Raw genomic sequence first — 13,648 nt, 5'->3', positions numbered from 1 at the left:
CTGCCGCCGGCAAACAAAAGCGCCACACGGCCGCCCCTCCCCCCGCCGGCGTGCGGAGGAGAATGAAAAAGAAAGAGGCAGAAACCGGTGGGTCGGGATAAGGGCAGTTTAACAGAACAGCAAACAGAGGGAAAACAGGAACAACAATGATACAAATAAGGAGAAAACACAACCACGAACCGTACAACAGCCGCTCTCCCGCAACCGGACCGGCGCTGCGCCCGCCCAAGCTGCGAGTGCCTTCCCGCCGCGCCGCCCCCCCCACCGGAACCCAGCATGACGTCACATGGTATGGAATACCGGGCTCTGTTTGGCCAGGTGGGGTCAGCCCCCACCCCCCGGCTGTGCCCCTTCCTGGATTCCGGTGAAAATTAACCCTGTTCTGGCCAAACCCAGGACATTATCCACCCCTTATTCCATACCATCTACGTCATGCCCAGGTCCCCCATTGTCCAGCTGATCACCGCCACTTCTCCTGTCTCCAGATATCATTCCCTTAGTCTATGGATCATCACTCTAAAGTGTCCGTTGAATTCATTTAATCCATGACTTCAGGCTCCATCTGTCGTTACGGTCTTCCGTGGCAGGGGAGGTGATGTGTGGTGATGGGCGGTCACTTGCTGCATCCGGAGCTCACGGCTGATGTATCTGGTGCGGCCCGTGCCCACAGTCTGCAGGAGATGTTGATCTTGATGAAGTTGCTGGATGCCAGTTGTTGAAAATCAGGTCCAGTTCCATCATCGCTGTGCTCTGCTAGGTTTTCATCGAAAAAGTCCATCCTTCTTTAATCTGGAGAATTCTTACTATGCTACTACTGGTACAAAATATAACAATTATAACAGTGATAACAGACAGTGACAGGGTTATTTAACAATTAACTTTATACAATTTATTTATGGACTATTCTCGCCCAAAATTAAATCCCCATGAGGTACACATCGGACTTCCCCATCCTTCCGCATTACCCACCAGGTACACCCAGGTCCTTGAGCAAAAGCAATCCCGCGGACGGGCTTGCCTTTGCCCGAGGCAGGACTAACCCAAACCGTCTTCCCTAACAAGTTCCGCATGTGCACTACAGGGACTTTATCACCTTCCACGGGGCGCTGAGGTTTTGACTGGGCAGGACCAGCCCGGTTGGTGGACCCTCTGGTGTTAACCAACCAGGTGGCCTTTGCTAAATGGGTATCCCAATTTTTGAAAGTCCCACCCCCCATTGCCCTCAAAGTGGTTTTTAGCAGCCCATTGTAACGTTCAATCTTTCCAGAGGCTGGTGCATGGTAGGGGATGTGATACACCCACTCAATACCGTGTTCTTTGGCTCAGGTGTCTATGAGGCTGTTGCGAAAGTGAGTCCCGTTGTCCGACTCAATTCTTTCGGGAGTGCCATGTCGCCACAGGACTTGTTTTTCCAGGCCCAGGATGGTATTCCGGGCGGTGGCATGGGGCACAGGGTAGGTTTCCAGCCATCCGGTGGTGGCCTCCACCATTGTGAGCACATAGCGCTTGCCTTGGCGGGTTTGTGGCAGTGTGATGTAGTCAATCTGCCACGCCTCCCCGTATTTATATTTTAGCCATCGTCCTCCATACCACTGAGGCTTTACCCGCTTGGCTTGCTTGATTGCAGCGCATGTCTCACATTCATGGATAACCTGTGCGATGGTATCCATGGTCAAGTCCACCCCTCAGTCACGAGCCCATCTGTATGTCGCGTCTTTTCCTTGGTGGCCCGAGGTGTCATGGGCCCACCGAGCTATAAAGAGTTCACCCTTATGTTGCCAGTCCAGATCCACCTGAGCCACTTCAATCTTAGCAGCCTGATCTACCTGGTGGTTGTTTTGATGTTCTTCAGTGGCCCGACTCTTAGGGACGTGGGCGTCCACGTGACGGACTTTTACAGCCAACTGCTCTAGCCGGGCAGCAATATCTTGCCACAATGGGGCAGCCCAGATAGGTTTGCCTCTGCGCTGCCAGTTGTTCTTCTTCCATTGCTGCAGCCACCCCCACAAGGCATTGGCCACCATCCAAGAGTCGGTGTAAAGATAGAGCACTGGCCACTTCTCTCGACTGGCAATGTCTAAAGCCAGCTGGATGGCTTTCACCTCTGCAAACTGGCTGGACTCACCTTCTCCCTCGGCAGTTTCTGCGACTTGTCGTGTAGGGCTCCATACAGCAGCCTTCCACCTCCGCTGCTTCCCCACAATGCGACAGGACCCATCCGTGAACAGGGCATACTGTTTCTTATCTTCTGGCAGCTGGTTATACTGTGGGGCCTCTTCAGCACGTGTCACCTCCTCCTCTGGCGATGCTCCAAAATCTTTGCCTTCTGGCCAATCCATGATGACCTCCAGAATTCCTGGGCGACTGGGGTTTCCCATTCGGGCGCGCTGGGTGATCAGAGCGACCCACTTACTCCACGTAGCATCGGTGGCATGATGCGTAGAGGGGACCCTCTCTTTGAACATCCAGCCCAGGACTGGCAATCGTGGTGCTAGGAGGAGCTGTGCTTCAGTGCCGACGACTTCTGAAGCAGCTCGAACGCCTTCATATGCTGCCAGAATCTCTTTTTCAGTGGGAGTATAGCGGGCCTCGGATCCTTTGTATCCCCGGCTCCAAAACCCCAGGGGTCGACCTCGAGTCTCCCCTGGTATATTTTCTGTCAGAGACTCCAGGTTGGGCCATTCTCCCCGGCTGCGGTGTAGAGCACGTTTTTAACATCTTGCCCTGACCGGACTGGACCAAGGGCTACGGCATGAACTATCTCCCGTTTAATTTGTTCAAATGCCTGTCGTTGCTCAGGGCCCCATTCAAAATCATTCTTCTTCCGGGTCACGTGGTACAGAGGGCTTACAATCTGGCTGTAATTTGGGATGTGCATCCTCCAAAAACCCACAACACCCAGGAAGGCCTGTGCTTCCTTTTTGCTGGTTGGTGGAGACATAGCTGCTATTTTGTTGATGACATCCATTGGGATTTGACGGCGCCCATCCTGCCATTTTATTCCCAAAAACTGGATCTCTTGCGCAGGTCCCTTTACTTTACTTCGCTTAATGGCGAAACCGGCTTTCAGAAGGATCTGAACTATTTTCTCCCCTTTCTCGAAAACCTCCTCCGCTGTGTCGCCCCATATAATGATGTCGTCGATGTACTGCAGATGTTCTGGGGCTTCACCCTTTTCCAGTGCAGTCTGGATTAGTCCATGGCAAATGGTGGGACTGTGTTTCCACCCCTGGGGCAGTCGATTCCAGGTGTACTGGATGCCCCTCCAGGTGAAAGCAAACTGTGGCCTGCACTCTGCTGCCAAAGGGATGGAGAAGAATGCATTAGCGATGTCAATTGTAGCGTACCACTTGGCTGCCTTTGACTCCAGCTGATATTGAAGTTCTAGCATGTCTGGCACGGCAGCACTCAGCGGTGGTGTGACTTCATTCAGGCCACGGTAGTCTATTGTCAGTCTCCACTCTCCAGTAGATTTTCTCACTGGCCATATGGGACTATTAAAGGGTGAGCGAGTTTTACTGATCACTCCTTGACTCTCCAGCTGGCGGATCAGCTGATGAATGGGGAGAAGGGAGTCTCGGTTGGTACAATACTGTCGCCGGTGCACCGTTGTGGTCGCGATTGGCACCTGTTGTTCTTCAACCCTCAGCAACCCCACAACGGAAGGATCCTCCGAGAGACCAGGCAAAATGGACAGCTGTTTAATTTCTTCCGTCTCCACAGCAGCTATGCCAAAAGCCCACCGATACCCCCTTGGGTCCTTGAAATACCCTCTCCTAAGATAGTCTATCCCAAGGATGCACGGAGCCTCGGGGTCAGTTACAATGGGGTGCTTTTGCCACTCCTGCCCAGTGAGGCTCACTTCAGCCTCCAGTACACTCAGCTCTTGGGACCCCCCTGTCACTCCCGAAATGCAAATGGACTCTGACCCTTTGAACTCTGATGGCATTAAATTACACTGTGCACCAGTGTCCACTAGAGCTTTATACTCTTGTGGATCTGACGTGCCAGGCCACCGAATCCACGCCGTCCAATAAACACGGTTGTCCCTTTCCTCCACCTGGCTGGAGGCAGGGCCCCTCTAATCCTCGTCAGAGAATTTGCTGCTCACCTGCTGTAAAAATGACTTGGAGGTCCCCTCCAGAGGATCGGAATCAAGGTCAAACTATCTACCTGGTCTGGAGAGCTTGCTTTTGGAAACTGGAGCGGCACTTTTCCTAACAGAATCCCCTTTGGTGATTGTTTTACCTCGCAACTCACGTACTCGTGCCTCTAGACTTGAGGTGGGTTTTCCATCCCACTTCCTCATGTCCTCTCCGTGGTCACGCAAGTAGAACCACAGGGTGCCCCGGGGTGTATAGCCTCTGTATTCCCTCTCCTGAGCAGAGAAACGCTTGCCCCTAATAGCTGAGACACTGGCCCGTACAGGTGGGGAGTAGGACATACTCTGTTCGAGTCGCTGGACCTTCTGGGACAATTTATTTACAGCTGTGACAAGGGAGGAAGAGAGACTTTCCTCATATTGGCGGAGTCTGACAGCCACCTCGTCCACTGTTGGTGCGTCTTTACCTTTCCAGTTTACAACTGCCAGTGAGTTGGCATGCGAGGAGGGTGCACTCCGCACAAACTTCCTCCACATGGATTGTGAGCACTGGAGTTCATCTGGGTCTGTGGGTACCTGCTCATCGTCTGTGTCACAGTAAACCAGCTCCCGCACAGCTAATTCCCTCAAGTACTGAATACCCCTTTCCATATTGGTCCGCTTGCCAGGATAGCATACAAAATCGTCACTGAAGGGGTACCTCTCCCTCACGCCTGACAGAAGTCTCCTCCAGAGGCTGAGGATTTGTTCTTTTTTCCCAATGGCCTTGTCAATGCCCCCATCCCTGGCCAGGGATCCCAGCTGCTTGGCTTCCTTGCCCTCTAACTCCAAGCTGCTGGCCCCGTTATCCCAGCACCGCAGCAGCCAGGTGGCAATGTGCTCGCCTGGGTGGCGGCTGAAATCTTTCCGCATGTCTCGCAGCTCGCTCAGGGACAGGGACCGGGTGATGATCTCTGTCTCTATCTCCCGTGATGACCCTGGCTCATCGTCATCCCTCCCGGAGCGATCTGCTCTCTTTGCGTCTTTCTTTAGTTTTACAGGGGCGACTGCTACGGGCAGAGGTTGGTCACTGGGCTCAGCCGCGATGCCTGCAGTTGGAGCTGGGGCTGGAGCAGCTGCTGTGCCTACCAGGGAAACCGAGGCAGACCCTGCAGCTGTGGCAGCGGCGGTGCCAGCTGGGGGGGCTGTGACTGCCTGCTGGGCTGGAGGGGCTGCAGGGCCGGCTGGGGGGGCAGCGCCAGCCGCAGTGCCTGCTGCTTCGTTTCCCCCTCTTTCCCCTTTAGGGAACTGAACAGTGTTAAACAGTGCAGCTCGGTAGGCGTGGGCCAGACCCCAGCACGTTGCTGTGATCTGTGTCTCTCTGGAGTTCCCAGGGTGGCAGCACACTTTTTGCAGATACTTTACTAGTTTGTCCGGATTCTGTACTTGCTCAGGGGTGAGTTTAAAAAACATCGGGGGTGTCCACTGCCCTAGGTACTTGCCCATGCTGTCCCACACACCCAGCCACTCACAGCTATCCAGCCCTGGGGCAGGTCTCTGCACGATGTTCTTAACAACTTGCTTAGCCCTAAACAAAAACCAAAACCCGTTCAGGAGGCATAACAAAAGGAGAGTGCTGCCCTGAGCATCCCAGGGGTACTCGAAATTATCAAAAGCCGTTAGAACTGGCCTGAAGGAGAGAGGGGGGGCGAAAGAGTGGGGGAAGGTATCCCCTTCGGTTTTCCCCACAGACTGGGTTTGATTATTCACAAATTCTAAGACATAGGATCCGAGGTACGGGAATGACCGCAGAGCCGCATGCAAATACAAGCCTAATTTCATGCACAGTGATGTTATCATATCATAAGTCCATATCGTAAGGTAGAGCAAAATTATCATCCTGATCTTTTTCCCAGCGATGATGAACAGCACGGCATTGAATACATACTGCAAATAAGGATTCAGAAACCACAGCCATCTGTTCAAAGACAGAAACATTTTTACCGGCGACTATTTAACACAGAAAATGCGTATGATAAATTTTAACAAAATCTATGAAAGCAGTTTTAACACCAGCTGCTCAGCCCTGCCGTTATCCCCGCTCCACGTCTGGGCGCCAATTTAATGTTTCGGTTTCGGCTGCCGCCGGCAAACAAAAGCGCCACGCGGCCGCCCCTCCCCCCGCCGGCGTGCGGAGGAGAATGAAAAAGAAAGAGGCAGAAACCGGTGGGTCGGGATAAGGGCAGTTTAACAGAACAGCAAACAGAGGGAAAACAGGAACAACAACGATACAAATAAGGAGAAAACACAACCACAAACCGTACAACAGCCGCTCTCCCGCAACCGGACCGGCGCTGCGCCCGCCCAAGCCGCGAGTGCGTTCCCGCCGCGCCGCCCCCCCCACCGGAACCCAGCATGACGTCACATGGTATGGAATACCGGGCTCTGTTTGGCCAGGTGGGGTCAGCCCCCACCCCCCGGCTGTGCCCCTTCCTGGATTCCGGTGAAAATTAACCCTGTTCTGGCCAAACCCAGGACAGGCGCACACAGACTGGGGCTGCTCTCTTGACTTGCCACCTCAAACTTCAAACGTAGCCCGGGGCTGTCTGCTGGGTCCCTCCAGCACCCCTGCATGGAGAATGAGAACGTCTCAGGATGTCTCGTACCAAGAAGGGTTTAGCCTGGAAAGCTGTTGCTCAGCCTCATCTGCACATGGAGCTACTCGCACAGACGCCCAGAGACTGGGGCTGCTTGCTTGCCTTGCCACCTCAGTCTTCAAACGTAGCCCAAGGCTCCCTGCCGGGTGCCTCCAGAAGCCCTGCAATGAATAGGCGAATGTCTCCAGATAGCTTGCACCCAGAAGGGGCTAGCATGGAAAGCTGTTACTCACCCTCATCTGCCCATGGCACTGCTCACACAGATGCACATAGACTGCGGCTTCTTGCTGCTTTGCCACATCAGTCTTCAAACGTATCCCGGGACTCCCTGCCACGTGTCTCCAGCAGCCCCGCACCGAAAATGAGAATGTCTCAGGATATTTCTTACCAAGAAGGGGCTAGCCTGGAAAGCTGTTGCTCAGCCTCATCTGCCCATGGCACTGCTCGTACAGATGCACAGAGACTGGGACTGCTTGCTTGCCTTGCCACCTCAAATTTCAAACATAGCCCGGGTATCCCACCCCGATGCCTCCAGCAGCTCTGCAACGAATATGCGAACACCTCTAGATATCTCTCACCAAGAAGGGGCTAGCCTGGAAATCTGTTGCTCAGCCTCATCTGCCCATGGCATCGCTCACACAGGCGCACAGAGACTGGGGCTGCTTGCTTGCCTTGCCACCTCAAACTTCAAAGGTAGCCTAGGGGGTCTTTGCCAGGCGCCTGCCACACCCCTGTCCTAAATCTGCGAGCGTCTCACGATATCTCGTACCAAGAAGGGTTTAGCCTGGAAAGCTGTTGCTCAGCCTCATCTGGCCATGGCACTGCTCACTCAGGCGCACAGAGAGTGGGTCTTCTTGCTTGCCTTGCCACCTGAAACTTCAAACTTAGCCTAGGTGGTCCTTGGCAGGGGCCTCCCGCCGCCCTGACCCGAATATGTGAAAGTCTCTGGATATCTCTTACCAAGAAGGGGCTAGCCTGGAGAGCTGTTGCTCAGCCTCATCTGCCCATGGCACTGCTCGCACAGACGCACAGAGACTGGGGCTGCTTGCTTGCCTTGCCACCTCAGTCTTCAAACGTAGCACGGGGATCCCTGTAGGGTTCTTCCAGCAGACCTGCACTGAAAATGCGAACATCTCCAGACAGATCGCACCCATAAGGGGCTAGCCTGGAGAGCTGTTGCTCAGCCTCATCTGCCCATGGCACTGCTCGCACAGGCGCACAAAGACTGGGGCTGCTTGATTGCCTTGCCACCTCAAAGTTCAATCGTAGCCTGGCGGTCCGTTGCCAGGGGCCTCCTTCAGCCCTGACCCGAATATGCGAAAGTCTAAGGATATCTCTTACCAAGTATTTGCTAGCCTGGAAAGCTGTTGCTCAGCCTCATCTGCCCATGGCACTGCTGGCACAGGCGCACAGAGACTCGTATATCTTGATTCCTTTGCCACCTCAAACTTCAAACGTAGCCTAGGGGGTGTTTGTCAGGTGCCTGCCACAGCCCTGACCTGAATATGCAAACGTCTCAGGATATCTCTTACCAAAAACGGGCTAGCCTGGAAAGCTGTTGCTCAGCCTCATCTGCTCATGGCACTGCTTACACAGCTGCTCAGACACTGGGGCTGCTTGCTTGCCTTGCCATCTCAAACTTCAGACATAACTTGGAGATCCCTGCCGGCTACCTCCAGCAGACCTGCACCAAAAATGCGAACATCTCCAGATAGATCGCAGCCAGAAGGGGATAGCTTTGAAAGATGTGGCTCAGCCTCATCTGATCATGGCACTGCTTGCGCAGGTACTAAGACACTAGGGCTGCTTGCTTGCCTTGCCACCTCAAACTTCAAACGTTGCCTAGGGGGTCCTTGCCTGGCCCCTCCCACAGTCCTGACCCTAATATGCGAACGTCTCAGGATATCTCTAACCTAGAAGGGGCTAGCCTGGAAAGCTGTTGCTCAGCCTCATCTGCCCATGGCACTGCTCGGACAGTCGCACAGAGACTGGGGCTGCTTGCTTGCCTTCCCACCTCAAAGTTCAAACGTAACCAGGGGGTCCCTGACGGGCCCCTCCAGAAGCCCTGACCTTAATATGCAAACGTCTCAGGTTGTCTCTTACCAAGAAGGGGCTAGCCTGGAAAGCTGTTGCTCAGCCTCATCTGCCCATGGCACTGCTCGCACAGGCGCACAGAGACTGAGGCTGATTGCTTGCCTTGCCTCCTCAATCTTGAATCGTAACAAAAGGGTCCCTGACTGATGCCTCCCACAGACCTGACCTTAATATGCGACTATCTCAGGATATCTCTTACCCAGAAAGGGCTAGCCTGGAAAGCTGTTGCTCAGCCTCATCTGCTCATGGCACTGCTTGCACAGACGTACAGAGACTGGGGCTGCTTGCTTGCCTTGACACCTAAAACTTCAAAAGTATCCCGGGGCTCTCTTCCCGGTCCCTCCATCAGCCCTGCACGGAGAATGCGAACGTCTAAGGATATATCTTCCCAAGAAGCTGCTAGCCTGGAAAGCTGTTGCTCAGCCTCATCTGCCCATGGCACTGCTCACACAGGCACACAGACACTGGGGCTGCTTGCTTGCCTTGACACCTCAGTCTTCAAATGTAATCAGGGCGTCCCTGCCGGGTGCCTCCATAAGCCCTGACCCTAATATGCGAACGTGTCCAGATAGCTCGCAAGCAGAAGGGGCTAGCCTGGAAAGCTGTTGCTCAGACTCATCTGCCAATGGTACTGCTCGCACAGGCGCACAGAGACTGGGGCTGCTTGCTTGCCTTGCCACCTGAAACTTCAAACGTATCCCGGGGATCCTTGCCGGGTTCCTCCAGCAGTCCTGCACCGAAGGTGCAAACATCTCCACATAGCTCGAACCCACAAGGGTGTAGCCTGGAAAGCTGTTGCTCAGCCTCATCTGCCCATGGCACTGCTCACACAGAAGCACACAGACTGAGAGTGCTTGCGTGCCTTGCCACCTCCAACTTCAAACATAGCTTATGAGGTCTTTGCCGGGCACCTGCCGCTGCCTTGACACGAATATGAGAATGTCTCAGGATATCTCTTACCAAGAAGGGGCTGGCCTGGAAAGCTGTTGCTCAGACTCATCTGCCCATGGCACTGCTCGCAAAGGCGCACAGAGACTGGGGCTTCTTGCTTGCCTTGCCACCTTAAACTTCAAACATAGCCCGGGTGTCCCAGCTGGGTGCCTCCAGCAGGCCTGCCCCAATATGAGAACGTCTCCAGATAGCTCGCAACCCGAAGGTGCTAGCCTTGGAAGCTGTTGCTCAGACTCATCTGACCATGGCACTGCTCGCACAGGCGCACAGAGACTGGGGCTGCTTGCTTGCCTTGCCACCTCAAACTTCAAACGTTGCCCGGGTGTCCCAGCCAGGTGCCTCCAGCAGCCCTGCAACGAATATGCGAATGTCTCCACATAGCTTGCACCCAGAAGGGGCAAGCCTGGAAAGCTGTTGCTCAGCCTCATCTGCCCATGGCATTGCTCGCACAGGCACCCAGAGACTGGGGCTGCTTGCATGCCTTGCCACCTCAAACTTCAAACGTAGTACGGGGCTCTCTGCCCGGTCCATCTAGCATCCCTGCACTGAAAATTTGAACGTCTCGGGTTATCTCTTACCAAGAAGAGTTTAGCCTGGAAAGCTGTTGCTCAGCCTCATCTGCCCATGGCACTGCTCGCACAGGCGCACAGAGACTGGGGATGCTTGCTTGCCTTGCCACCTCAAACTTCAAACGTAACCCGGGTGTCCCAGCCAGGTGCCTCCAGAAGCCCTACAACGAATATGCGAATGTCTCCAGATAGCTCGCAACCAGAAGGGGCTACCCTGGAAAGCTGTTGCTCAGCCTCATCTGCCCATGGCACTGCTTGCACAGGCGCCCAGAGACTGGGGCTGCTTGCTAGCCTTTCCACCTCAAACTTCCAGCTTAACTTATGAGGTTTTTCCCGGGCGCCTCTCTCAACTCTGAACCTAATATGCGAGCGTCTCAAGATATTCTATGCCAAGAAAGGTCTAGCCTGGAAAGCTGTTGCTCAGACTCCTCTGCCCATGGCAGTGCTCGCACAGATGCAAGGAGACTGGGGCTGCTTGCATGCCTTGCCAACTTAAACTTCAAACGTAGTTTAGGGGATATGTGACAGGCACCTGTCGCAGCCCTGACTCGAATATGCGAGCGTCTCAGGATATCTCTTACCAAGAAGGGGCTAACCTGTAAAGATGTTGCTCAGCCTCATCTGCCCATGGCACTGCACGCACAGGTGCTCAGAGACTGGGTCTGCTTACTTGCCGTGCCACCTCAAACTTCAAACATATCCTAGGCGGTCTTTGCCGTGCCCCTCCCACAGCCCTGACCTTAATATGCGAACGTCTCAGGATATCTCTTACCAAAAAGGGGTTAGCCTGGAAAGCTGTTTCTCAGCCTCATCTGCAATTGGCACTGCTTGCACAGGCGCCCAGAGGCTGGGGCTCCTTTCTTGACTTGCCACCTCAATCTTCAAACGTAACCAGGGGGTCCCTGACGGGCGCCTCCAGCAGCCCTGCAAAGAATATGCGAACGTCTCCAGATAGCTCGCACCCAGAACGGGCTAGCCTGGAGAGCTGTTACCCATCCTCATATGTTCATGGCACTGCTCGCACAGGTGCACACAGAGACTGGGGCTGCTTGCTTGCCTTGCCACCTCAAACTTGAAACGTATCTCGGGGCTCCCACCCCTATCCCTCCACAGCCCTGCACTGAAAATGCAAACAACTCAGGTTATCTATTACCAAGAAGGGGTTAGCCTGGAAAGCTGTTGCTCAGCCTCATCTGCTCATGGCACTGATTGCACACTTGCTCAGACAGTGGGGCTGCTTGCTTGCCTTGCCACCACAATCTTCAAACGTATCTTGTGGATCCCGGCCGGGTGCCTCCAGCAGACCTGCACCAAAAATGCGAACATCTCCAGATAGCTTCCACCCAGAAGGGGCGAACCTGGAAAGCTGTTGCTCAGCCTCATCTGCTCATGGCACTGCTTGCACAGGTGCTCAGAGACTGGGGCTGCTTGCTTGCCTTGCCACCTAAATCCTCAAACGTAACCAAAGGGTCCCTGATGGGTGCCTCCATCAGACCTGACCTTAATATGCGACCATCTCAGGGTATCTCGTACCAAGAAGGGGCTAGCCTGGAAAGCTGTTGTTCAGCCTCATCTGCCCATGGCACTGCTCGCACAGGCGCACACAGTCTGGGGCTGCTTGCTTGCCTTGCCACCTCAAACTTCAAACATAACCAGGGAGTCCCTGCCGGTTGCCTCCAGGAGCCGTGACCCGAATAGGTGAACTTGTCCAGATAGCTTCCACCCAGAAGGGGCTAGCCTGGAAAGCTGTTGCTCAGCCTCATTTGCTCATGGCACTGCTCGCACAGGCTCCCAGAGACTGGTGTATCTTGCTTGCCTTGCCACCTCAACCTTAGCATAGGGGGTCTTTGCCTGGCGCCCGCCGCACCCCTGTCCCGAATATGCGAGCGTCTCAGGTTATCTCTTACCAAGAAGGGGCTAGCCTTGAAAGCTGTTGCTCAGCCTCACCTGCCCATGGCACTGCTCGCACAGGGGCACAGAGAGACTAGTGCTGCTTGCTTGCCTTGCCACATCAAACTTCAAACGTAGCCCGGAACTCTGTGCTTTGTGCCTCCAGCGTCCATGCTCCCAAAAAGCGAACTTCTCCATATAGCCTGCACCCAGCACAGTCTAGCCCAGAAAGCTGTTGCTCAGCCTCATCTGCCCACGGCACTGCTCGCACAGGTGCACAGAGAGACTGGGGCTGCTTGCTTGACTTGCCACCTCAAACTTCAAACGTAGCCCAGGGATCCCTGCCAGGTACCTCCAGCAGACCTGCACTGAACATGCGAACATCTCCAGATAGATCGCACCCAGAAGGGACTAGCCTTGAAAACTGTTTCTCACCCTCATTTGCGCATGGCACAGAGACTGGGGCTGCTTGCTTGCCTTCCCCACATCAAACTTCAAATGTAGCCTAAGGGGTTCTTGCTCGGGGCGTCCCGCAGCCCTCACCCAAATTTGTGAACATCTCACGATATCTCTTACCAAGTATTGGCTAGCCCACAAAGCAGTTGCTCAGCCTCACCTACCCATGGCACTGCTCGCACAGATGCACAGAGACTGGGGCTGCTTGCTTGCCTTGCCACCTCAAACTTCAAACATAGCCCGGGGATCCCTGCACGGTGTCTCCAGCAGGCCTGCACTGGAGATACGAACGTCTTAGGACATCTCTTACCAAGTACTGGCTAGTCTGGAAATCTGTTTCTCAGCCTCATCTGCCCATGGCACTGCTCGCACAGGCGCACAGAGACTGGGGCTGCTTGCTTGCCTTGCCACCTCAAACTTCAAACATAGCCTAGGGGTCCCTGAAGGGTGCCTCCAGCAGCCCTGCACCGAAAATGCGAAAGTATTTCGAAAGGTTGCACCCAGAAAGAGCTAGCCTGGAAAGCTGTTGCTCAGCCTCATCTGCTCATGGCACTGCTCGCACAGGCGCACAGAGACTGGACTGCTTGCTTGCCTTGCTACCTCAAACTACAAACGTTGCAGGGGCTCCCTGACGGGTCCCTCCAGCAGCCCTGCACCAAAAATGGGAACGTCTCAGGATATCTATTACCAAGAAGGGGCTAGCCTGGAATGCAGTTGCTCAGCCTCATCTGCCCATGGCACTGCTCGCACAGATGCAGAGAGACTGGGGATGCTTGCTTGCCTTTCCACCTCAAACTTCAAACGTAACCAGGGAGTCCCCGCCAGTTACCTCCAGCAGACGTGACCCGAATAGGCAAACTTCTCCAGATAGTTTCCACCCAGAAGGGGCTAGCCTGGAAAGCTGTTGCTCAGCCTCATCTGCCCATGGCACTGCTCGCACAGGCGCACAG

Source organism: Opisthocomus hoazin, chromosome W, assembly GCF_030867145.1.
Source record: "Opisthocomus hoazin isolate bOpiHoa1 chromosome W, bOpiHoa1.hap1, whole genome shotgun sequence".
In the NCBI taxonomy this organism is placed as follows: Eukaryota; Metazoa; Chordata; class Aves; order Opisthocomiformes; family Opisthocomidae; genus Opisthocomus; species Opisthocomus hoazin.
This window is presented reverse-complemented; position numbering follows the sequence as displayed.